A 9,602-nucleotide genomic window follows, 5' to 3' on the forward strand; every position below is an offset into this window, starting at 1 on the left:
TTATTTGTTTTTAATGTATACATTATGTACACCCGAATACTTCCAACTAGTCACAGAGGTAGAGACAAACTCACATTCTTTGAAAAAGGTATTGGCTGACTTCTACCCATTTAATCTGAGAAATTCGCTTTTCTTAGCAAAATCCTTGAGAAAAACATCACTATCATAATAAAGATTATTTCCACTACGTGTCACCTGGCCAATAATTACAATTCAAACATATTGAGTCACGTTGCATACTTTCACAGATTAGAAAGAAAGTGTTTTAACATAAATTGAATATGATGCATTAAAAATAAACTACTACTTAGTTGAATACACTCAGAAAACCAAAGACGGTAAATGTCAAATGAGGGTTCCAGGTAAGAGTACCCTACAGATTTGAAGCGCGCTTTGGGGACACCCAGCGCCTCCTGTTCACTGTACATTATGTGAACTGCAGCAGCTGAGACCCTGGGATGTGTGACCTGCAAAAACCATGAACATTAAAGTAACGTTTATAAATCACAAACATGTTATTTGGCTTCTTTATGGACTGAAAGTGACAGGAGTGAAGCATCTAAACGTGATCTGTCCCACATTCATTCTTCACCACCCTGCAGCGGTTCTAGCAGGAGCTTCACACGTTTTCCCCCATTTAAGAGTTTAGATGCCAAAATATCCCAATAAGAACCATAATGCTTGTTTACATCTAGAATTGTCTTAAATATACGTCCTCCTATGCATGTTACAGAACACTGTAACTCTGCTTTGTATATTAACATGTAATACATGCCACTAAAACCGTATCAATTAACTGACTAGACAAAGTTTTCCTCTGGAATTTAACACGTGCATTAAAACTCCTCCAAACCGAAGCCCAGCTCTACTAGGCCGTCCCACAAGCGCAGGGCTTGAGCTCTGGTTTGAGCCCGATGCCGCACTCCCCGCGCCGGGCTGCAGTACCGCGCTGTGGCCACCGGGCGGCAGCACCAGCGACACCCGGCGGGCGGTGCACCGCGGGAGCACCGGGGCGCCACCGCGCATGCGCGGAACCGGGGCTGAACGTCCGCGTGCGTGCGGGGGTGACCTGCACCGGGGTGACCACCCGGGATCACCCACAGCAAACGAGTCACCCGGGACAACGCGGAACAGAGAATCCGCTCTAGAGAACCACCCCACCCAGAGAACCCTCCTCGGCGGAACCTCCCGGCGGCCCGTTCGAGCTCTCTAGTGCCCTATTTGCGTAGCCACGCCTCTGATTTGCATTTCTCCGCCCCATCCTCGCCCCGCCTGTCGTTCCCACGCGCCCCGCCCCTCCTCTTATCTCTCGCAATCTGATTTGCAGGCTTCGAATCTCAATTTGCATTCTCCCCGCCTACTCACCTCCCTGCCCAAGCCCCGAGGAGATTTGCATATCCGGCACGACGCTCTGCTCTGTTCTGTTTCTATTCGACCCCATCTATTTCTATTATTTCTACTTCTATTAATTCTCGTTCTATTTCTTTTCCTGTTTTCTGTTTCTTTCCCTGCGAAGTACAAACCACACCTGATCTCACAGATGTCCAGTGTAACCTGCAGCTGCTTTTGGTAAATATGAGCAGAACTTTACAGCACACGGTTTTCCCAGCAACATGAAGCAGAGAGCGTACTCAAACAAAAAAAAAAAAACAAACCACAAACACAAAGACGACACACAGCCTTGTAAGTCGGGTGATTAATTCTATTCAGTACGCTTTTACTTAAGTTAGATTACAAGAAAACTAAATTGGGCTCGCCCAGTGCCCTGTGAGTAGTAAAAACCATCACCACACAGTCAGTCACTCAGCAGAGAGCTCGCAGCAGCTCCCCGGCTGCCGCAGTTATGGAACGAAGCGTCTGGCTCGCACACAGAGCCCCCCAGCCCCTGCTCCCACCGCTGAGCAGGTGCGGGTGCCGTTCTGCTCCCTGGGGGCAGCTCAGGCCTTTCCCTCAAGTGCACCCGCCAGAGACATTTCCGGGTAAGGATGAGTTTTTTAATCCTTTCTATAAACAGAATTTCTTTGCATTTTAAAAACCTTGTACATCACTGACATTGACTCCTATGTCTCTTTTTACACATACGTATGTATTTAGGGAATATATTTGATTCATATATATCATCTATTTCCACTGTAATATATATCTACTTAGACATCTACACACTTGCGTATGCATTTACATGTATATATCTGCTTAAACTTATACAGAATATCTGTTTATGCTTATATATATCACCACTTATTATCTAGAATATCCATTTATACTTACGCACCTGTTTAGCCTTCTCTTTGGACACAAATATCTTTCTAGACTTGCAGATGTTGGCATATTGTTACAATCATATTATTACATTTATGTATATTTAGACAGAGCTATCGATTCACACTTGGCGTGTGGCACGATGAGCAGTGACACGTGGCCAGCTGCACGGCTCAAGCACGAGGGACACCCCGACCTGCCAGGGAAAAGCGCCACTGAGAGCCAGACAGAAACAAAGTACGTCAGAGCACGCTGTCAGATATTGGGGAAACACTCGTAGCATCCAGTTGCCTCTCTTTTTCAATTTTTAGAACAAATACCCATCTGCTTAAGTACACCTAATAAATTATATGCTGCACCTACTCAACAATTACTCTTAACTATGGAAGTCAACATGTAAATTTAAGTTTCATTGATAGGAAAATCAGTGAGATAGAAGACATGGGTTTACTTTAAAAAATAAATAAATATCCCCATTCCTGCAGTGCAGCATAAGGCTACGAAAAAGGAGCGTCAGACTCACGAACACTTTTGGCTGCACTGCAGCACACAGGGGAACACGTTTCTGTGACCGTGACAGCTCGACTGTCGCAACCGGGAACCCAAAGCCCAGCGGTGCCACCAACCTTTGCCAGGCCTGCCGTGCTGGGCTCTGCGGAAGGAAATGGACTTTGGTTGGTTGTTTCAAAGAAAATGAACAGTCCTGTTGTTGATGCGGCCACTGCCCACTACATCACCTGGGAAGATCCACTCGGAGGGCAGGTTCATAAAATGCAGCTTCTTGGAATGAGGAATGCTGCCGTTTTGGAAGATTTCTTACCAACTGAAGTCAGAACTACACACTGTAGGTTAAGAGAAAAAAGTCACTATTGAAACAATAACTCATCCAAACCACACATGGACTCACCGCCACCAGTTACGAGGCTGAAAGTGCTTCTTGGGATCACCTGGCAAACACGCAGAACAAAACCGATTTGCCCAGGTGCCTGTATCTCTGTCAGCTTTTTGAGTACTATTCTAAGATATTTTAAAAACCTATTGAGTGAAAAAGAACAAAGCATTTGTCATTGAATCAGGTTGTTTCTTCTGGACATCTGAACTCTTACAAACACCTCCTTTCCTCTTTTAGTACAAAATCATTTCCATAGTATCATTCAATAGTAAGCCCACAGAAACAGAAGATTACGCTTTCAGGAAGAGAAAATAACCAGAGGGAGGTGAGCTCTGCACAGGTGTACCGTGCTCCAGAACAGACCTTATTTTTAGTACTCCTGGTAAAATATTTCGTATTAAAAATATAGAAGGAGAGTCGGTGCATTCTTAATGTTAACTTTAAAGTCCACTCTACAAGTACCTCAGGAAAAGTGCAGACACGCGTCCTAGCCGTACCTTGTACGGGCAGACCGCTCTGGATTCCTTCTGTCTGTCTGGTACTTCTGTAGCAGAAGACGGGGCAACCGCGGTGAAACGGTGGCAGCAGACATCCAGCTGAAAGAGGAAAAGCCCTTCAGAACAAAGCTGGAGAGGAACCTGACACTTCCTTTTTTCTTGTGAAGGCTACAGTTGAGTGGAGAAAAAAGTATTTTGCACCATCTTCAGTACAGCTGTTGATACGGCCACTGGAGCGTTTGCGTTTTTTGGATAACCAGGCCATTTTTGACTCATTGGCAGTCTGAGTTCCCTAGAACACATTTTCCCAGATACACACAGAACACAGACACAGATATCACCCAAGTATAGCCAAGATTTCCTTCCTCGCCCTGGATGCTGTCATTGAAGAGCCCAGCAGCCCATCCGTCCTCGTGAACCGCCCCACTGAAAAAAAAAAAAATTATCTTTTCCAGGCTGTTTCTTCAAAGGGTAAAGATATTTTAAATTGCAGTTATCTTTTCCAACAAAGTGATTTTGTGATTCCTTTGAAAAGGAGGGTAAGCTTGCCAGAGAAAGATAGCGACAGGGAGCAAGACAAGGTGACACAGAGAGAGGGGCAAAAGGGCCAGGGAGCAGGGCAAAGGGAAGAAGAAGCCAAAATGAGAGACAAGGAGCAGGAGACAGAGACGGTGGGAAAAATCCTTGAATGGGCAGTAGGAGAGACAGACAAAGGAGAAGTGGGCGCCGGGCTGCGGGACAGAGACAGGAAGGAGGAAACGCAGTGACAGGGAGCAGGGCAGAGCGACAGAGAAACAAAAACAAAGAGGGAAGAGGACAGAGAAACCAGGAGTAAGACAAGGAGAAGGGCAGAGAAACAGGAACCGGGGTGGGTAGGGAGCAGGACCAAGAGATGGGGCGAGGATGGAGATGGAGGAAGAAACCTGGGATGGCCAACAGGACAGGGAAGAATATGACTGTGGGTAGGGAGCAGGACACAGGGATACAGCGAGAAACAATGGGACAGGGAGCAGCATTAAAGGTCAGAAAGAATAAGAGATGAACAGGAAGGAGGAATGGAACGCCGAGATGCTGAACAAAAAACGCCAGCAACAGTGAGCGAGACAAACGAATAGAGAGAGAAGGGCAAGGCAGGAAGAAGAGAGATAGGAAGGTGGGAGATAAGACCTGCACGTACAGGTACTGAGAAGAAAAGAACAGCAGGGAACAGGCCAGAGAAACTGTGGGGAAAAAGAGACTGATGCAGATCAAGACAAAGATATGGAAAAGGGAAAAACAGCTATAGAAGATGGAGCAGGACACAAAAATAGAGAGAAAAGGAGAGGTATAGGGAAGCAAAATTTTAAAATAATAATAATAAACCAAAACCACCACCAAGGAGGGGCAGGGAGGCACTAGGACGTGCAAGTGGGGGACGAGGCCCCGAGGGCCAGGGACTCACAGCGGCTCTCGCTTTCGGTGGCTGCCAGGAGGCTTCTAACAGCTCAGACGCTCCCGTCTCCTTCTCTCCTCCCTTCCTCTCCGGTAACTTGGGGCGCTCGGCCGTCCTCAGCCTAGGAGAACACGGTGGGGTGTCAGGGCTCCTACGAGACGAGGCTTCGGGGACATGGAGCCTCGCTGGCTCGCTCGCCAGGCAGCCGTCCCGCTCCAGGATACGCGCACGGACCCTGCCGCGCACGTTGGCCCCCGGCCCGCCGCACGCCGCGCAGAGGGAGCCTTCGCCACCCGGAGAGAGGGGCTCGCTCTCTCGCCCGCCGCAGGAAGCGGACGTTGGGCCGACGGCCCCGCATTTCTTCCTCTTTACCTCTCCCCAACCTCTCTGGCTCCAGCAGCAGCAGCCCCCGTCCACGCACGGGACGTGCTCCCCTGTCCCTTCTCCCGCCACGCTGCCAGACGAGCCTCGCCAGCCCGAGGCGGGCGCAGCCAACGGCATCCCCCAGGATGGGAGCGAACGGCCACATCCTCAGCGCGGCCTCTGGGAGAGGGAGAGAAGAAGCAGCGGCCGTTAGCACCGTAGCTCACCCCTGCCCCAGCCTGCTCCTTCCGCAGGGGCCACCGGAGAGGTGCCGAGGGCCGGCTTGCCGCCTTCACGACGGGGCTAGGGAGCGGCCCAGGAACACGGGACGGGCTCGCAGGAGCTGCCGGAGCTGGGGGCGGCTGCACGGGGCGAGCGGGGCCGCGGGAGGAGGCTCGGGGGGAGCTCTGGCGAGCTGGGGACGCACCCGGCGTCTGCCCCCGGCCGGCTGTCGCCTCCTGCTCCTCTGCTGCACGCTGGGGACGGAGGACGGCGCCGCGTCTCCCACCCGGGCGCTGCTCCCCAGGTTCCATTCCCCGCCTGGGCTGGCGGGTCTGCTGAGCATCGGGCGTTCACAGCTCCCCCTCAGAAACACAGAAATTCCAAATTAGAGTTCAGCCTCTGAAAAATATAGAGCAGGAGAAAGCAGAGGAATTAGTCAGAAGAAGGGACAGGAGAGCAGCTGAGCTAACGGAGGATTCGAGGGAAACGGGCCACCTCAACACACAAGGCATCCTCAAAAAATCAGAGCAACTGCAGCAACGCCAGACAGCATTAAGACAAACTGACACCGTTTAGGACACGCTCAGCATAAAAGCAAACACATCCACCGGTGCAGGAAAGCATCTCGCCCCTTCCCCACAGCACCGCCACAGGACACAGCCCTGTGAGGCCACAGGACGGGCTCGTACTGAAACGGAGAAATAAGCTTGACAGCAGAGTCAATTACACCGTTAAGCAGGCAATGTTTCTTTCATCTGCACTGGGGAGCTCTGGGGGTCGTCCTCTGTAAGTGCTCCCACGACTGGATGCTCTTGCATTGCTTATAGTCACACAGCTGCTACACATTAATTACAATTGTTTTAAATTTTAAACATACAATATATCTAGCCTAAGAAATAATTGATGAAGTTAGTTATAAGTGTTTAGTTTCTCACTGACAACACATCTATTAGTTAAAAATAAACTAAGCTCTCAGCTTCTAAACAATGTGTTATTCAATCTTCTGTCTCCCTCTTGTCATGCAGAAGGATCTAAAAGGTGAAAAACATCCCCTCATCGTGCAGGCGGTCAGAAAGCATTTACCCCACGTGAACCGGTTAATGAAGGGTACATCTTCTATAACTTCATCGCAGTATACATTAACTTGGTAGCTTCTCTTGAATTCCCCCCTTTTCAATATACTTGCAAACTCTTTGGCAGTATAAATCTACGAAATATTATCATCTCGGGTTGTGGTACAGCACAATTATTTGTTACCCACTAGCGGTACCAAACAGAACACTGTAGCGTAATGTAAGTAAAAACGACTAGCATCAAAATCAGAGTCCTAAGATCAATGCTGACAGAACTGCGAAGCCGCAGCTCCTGCCGGTTCTGGCGTTGGTTTCTGGCACTCCTGACCGCTTCGGGTCAAACGGCGCCTCTTCCCCCGGCCGTGCGCTGCAGTACCCGAGTTTCGCCACAGGGCGGCAGCACTGAGACCGCCGCGGCAGCCCCGGGCGAGCGGTCGTGCCGCGTTTCGCGGGAACTCCGCAAAATAAACCCCAGAAAACAAACGCGACAAAACAAAAAAGCACACAGAGAGCCGCGGAACGAAAGCCGCACGTACAGGACACAGAACCCGCCGGGCCTCGCCCCGAGCTCCCGCCGAAGCGGCGCCCGACCCGCCACGCCACCGAGCCTGCCACCGCGCCTTAGCTCTTGTTTGAAACGTCTCCCCCCGACTAACGGGGGCTGCGCCGCTCCCGGAGGGACTGCTGTCCCGGAGGGACACACGGCTCCAGACCGCAAGCCTTCGGCGCACCTGCCCTCGGGGTCACACACCTCCCACCGGCTTCGCCAACTCGGCCGTAAGGGCAGGGGGGAAACCGAACCGAACGCCTCCTCACCGCGCCGGCCCCTCCCGCTCCTCCCGTTCCAACGGCACGGTCACCCTCGCCGCGGCCGCACTCACCTGCCGCCTCTTTCGCCGCTCCGTTCCCCTCGCACTCTCCCACCGTCCCGCCGGGCTCCGCGGGCACCGACACCCGCCGCGCCCCGGAGACCTCCGCGGCGGGAGGCCCCCGGCTGTCGCCTCCTTCCCCTCTGCCTTTCTGCCGCCTCCGGGGACCTCACGAAGGGCTGCCCTGAGCCGCCTACCTCCAGGTCCCCGGGCGCCGGTTGCAGCAACCGCTCCGCAACCGCCCCGACCCCCGTTCCCGTTAATTCCCGGTACCCACCCCGAGACACCACGGACCCGCTCGCCAGGACCCGCGCTGATTGGCTGCTTTCCACCCCCCCACACTGTCCTCCTATTGGATGCTCCGTCCGGTGCCCAGGAGCCAGCAACGCCCGCCCCTCCGGCAAAATGATAGCCTGCCTAGGCACGTCAATCACCATTTTCTCCGCCTATCAGAGCTCGCAGTGAGGGCAGGCGCAGTAGGGAGAGAGCAGCACCCGCCCCTTTCCGCAACACGATTGGCTGCCGAAGACAAGTCAATCATCATTCTCTTGGCCCATCAGTACTCGCAGTTTGCGCATGCGCAGTACGGAGCGTCCGACACCCGCCCCTCCGGCAATCTGATTGGTGGACAGAATGGCAATTGACGTGCCTTGGTAGCCTATCAGCGATCCGCCCCCCCCCCAGCCTTCCCGCGCCATCTGATTGGCCCGCTCTGCACCCTCACCCGTCTGCTCTCCGCCCTGCCGGGACCCACACGCCCTTTGCCCGCGCGGCTTCCAGCAGCCGCGTTTGAAAGGAAACAACAAACCGCGCTCCTTTGCTTTACGCTGACAAGCGGGGCGGGTGGTCACCTACCCTTAAATTCATTGTGAACAGAGAGAGCCCTAAGGAGCTCCGGCCGGCAGGTTTCTCTCCCCTGTGCCCGGGACCGAGGAGACGCCGCCGCCTCCTGCTGCCGCCTCGCCCGTTCCTCTCGCAGCGGGGCCGCCCCGGGAGAGCCGGGCGCCTCTTTTTTTCCCGGCGGCTCGTCCGACCGCTGCCCCCCCCTTTCTGACGGGCACGACCTCGGTCGCAGCGGCAGCGCCCCCCTCTTACCCGCGGCACGGGCACCGGGCGCCGCTCCCCAGCTGCAGTTCCGGGCGGTGGCCACCAGACGGCAGCACCGAGCGCGGTCACGCAGCGCCCCCGGGCCCCGCAGCGCGGGCGCTTTTTCTTGACCCGTGGGCAGCCTGAGCTCCCCGAACGCGCTTTCCCAGAGCCGCACACATGGCAGACACACTGATAAAAGATAATAGCCCGACATTGCTAAAATGTGTTTTTTTCCTAAAGATGCCTTCTGTCCTAATAAAATACATTGCCTCTCCCTGTGCCCCGTGTCTTGTCTGCAGCAGTAACTCGGCTCGCCCGCAGCTGTGGCAGCTCTGCTGCTGCTACAGGGTCAGTTCCAGCCCTTACCCTCGGCTGAGCAGCAGCCGGGCAGGCGCTGCTGCTCTGGGCGCTGCGCATCCTTCAGGAACGGTTCTCAAACGATCCTGTGCAACGATGTCCAGAGCCAGGACCCCGCGACGGGGGGACAGGAGCACACGGCCGGGCCCGTCCCGGCTCGGGGCTGTTTCCGCAGTCGCTGTGAGCTGATCCGTGAGCTGGAACCAACCTCCCCATGCCCCGGCCCGGCCCTTTGTCCCCGGCTTTCCCAGGGCAGCGCAGCGGGCTGGGTCACACCAACTGTTCTCTGCCGGCACCACCCAGCCGGGTCACCTGTGTCTGCGGTTGTGGGGACACCCCACGGGCTCCCTGGAAACGGACATCACAGCACTGAGAGGGGGCGTTCAGGAGCCTCTGCGCTTTTGGGTTGGTTTGTTTGGGGTTTTTTTCCTTTTGTTGTTTTGATCGTTAGCTTCTTGTTGTCGGTTGGTTTGTTTTTAAGCTGTTACTCTATATAGCTCATCCATGGTGCTTATAGAGCATGGGTAAATCTACCCTGCTTCCTCACAG

General features: G+C 53.5%; 1 long non-coding RNA gene across 2 annotated transcripts; it reads right to left on the bottom strand.

Annotated features, from left to right (window-relative positions):
- Positions 1 to 1,758: 1,758 nt before the first annotated feature.
- LOC139828192 (uncharacterized) lies at positions 1,759 to 6,320 on the bottom strand. 2 transcript variants are annotated; one of them, XR_011739558.1, is made up of 5 exons: positions 5,671 to 6,320; positions 5,090 to 5,201; positions 3,649 to 4,074; positions 2,997 to 3,101; positions 1,759 to 2,911 (listed from the first exon to the last, which is right to left on the bottom strand). It is a non-coding gene; the product is annotated as an uncharacterized lncRNA (long non-coding RNA). The 2 variants fall into 2 exon arrangements; XR_011739557.1 differs by having other exon boundaries at positions 1,759 to 3,101.
- Positions 6,321 to 9,602: the final 3,282 nt, after the last annotated feature.

The sequence above is a fragment of the Patagioenas fasciata genome, chromosome 6 (assembly GCF_037038585.1).
Source record: "Patagioenas fasciata isolate bPatFas1 chromosome 6, bPatFas1.hap1, whole genome shotgun sequence".
Classification (NCBI taxonomy): Eukaryota; Metazoa; Chordata; class Aves; order Columbiformes; family Columbidae; genus Patagioenas; species Patagioenas fasciata.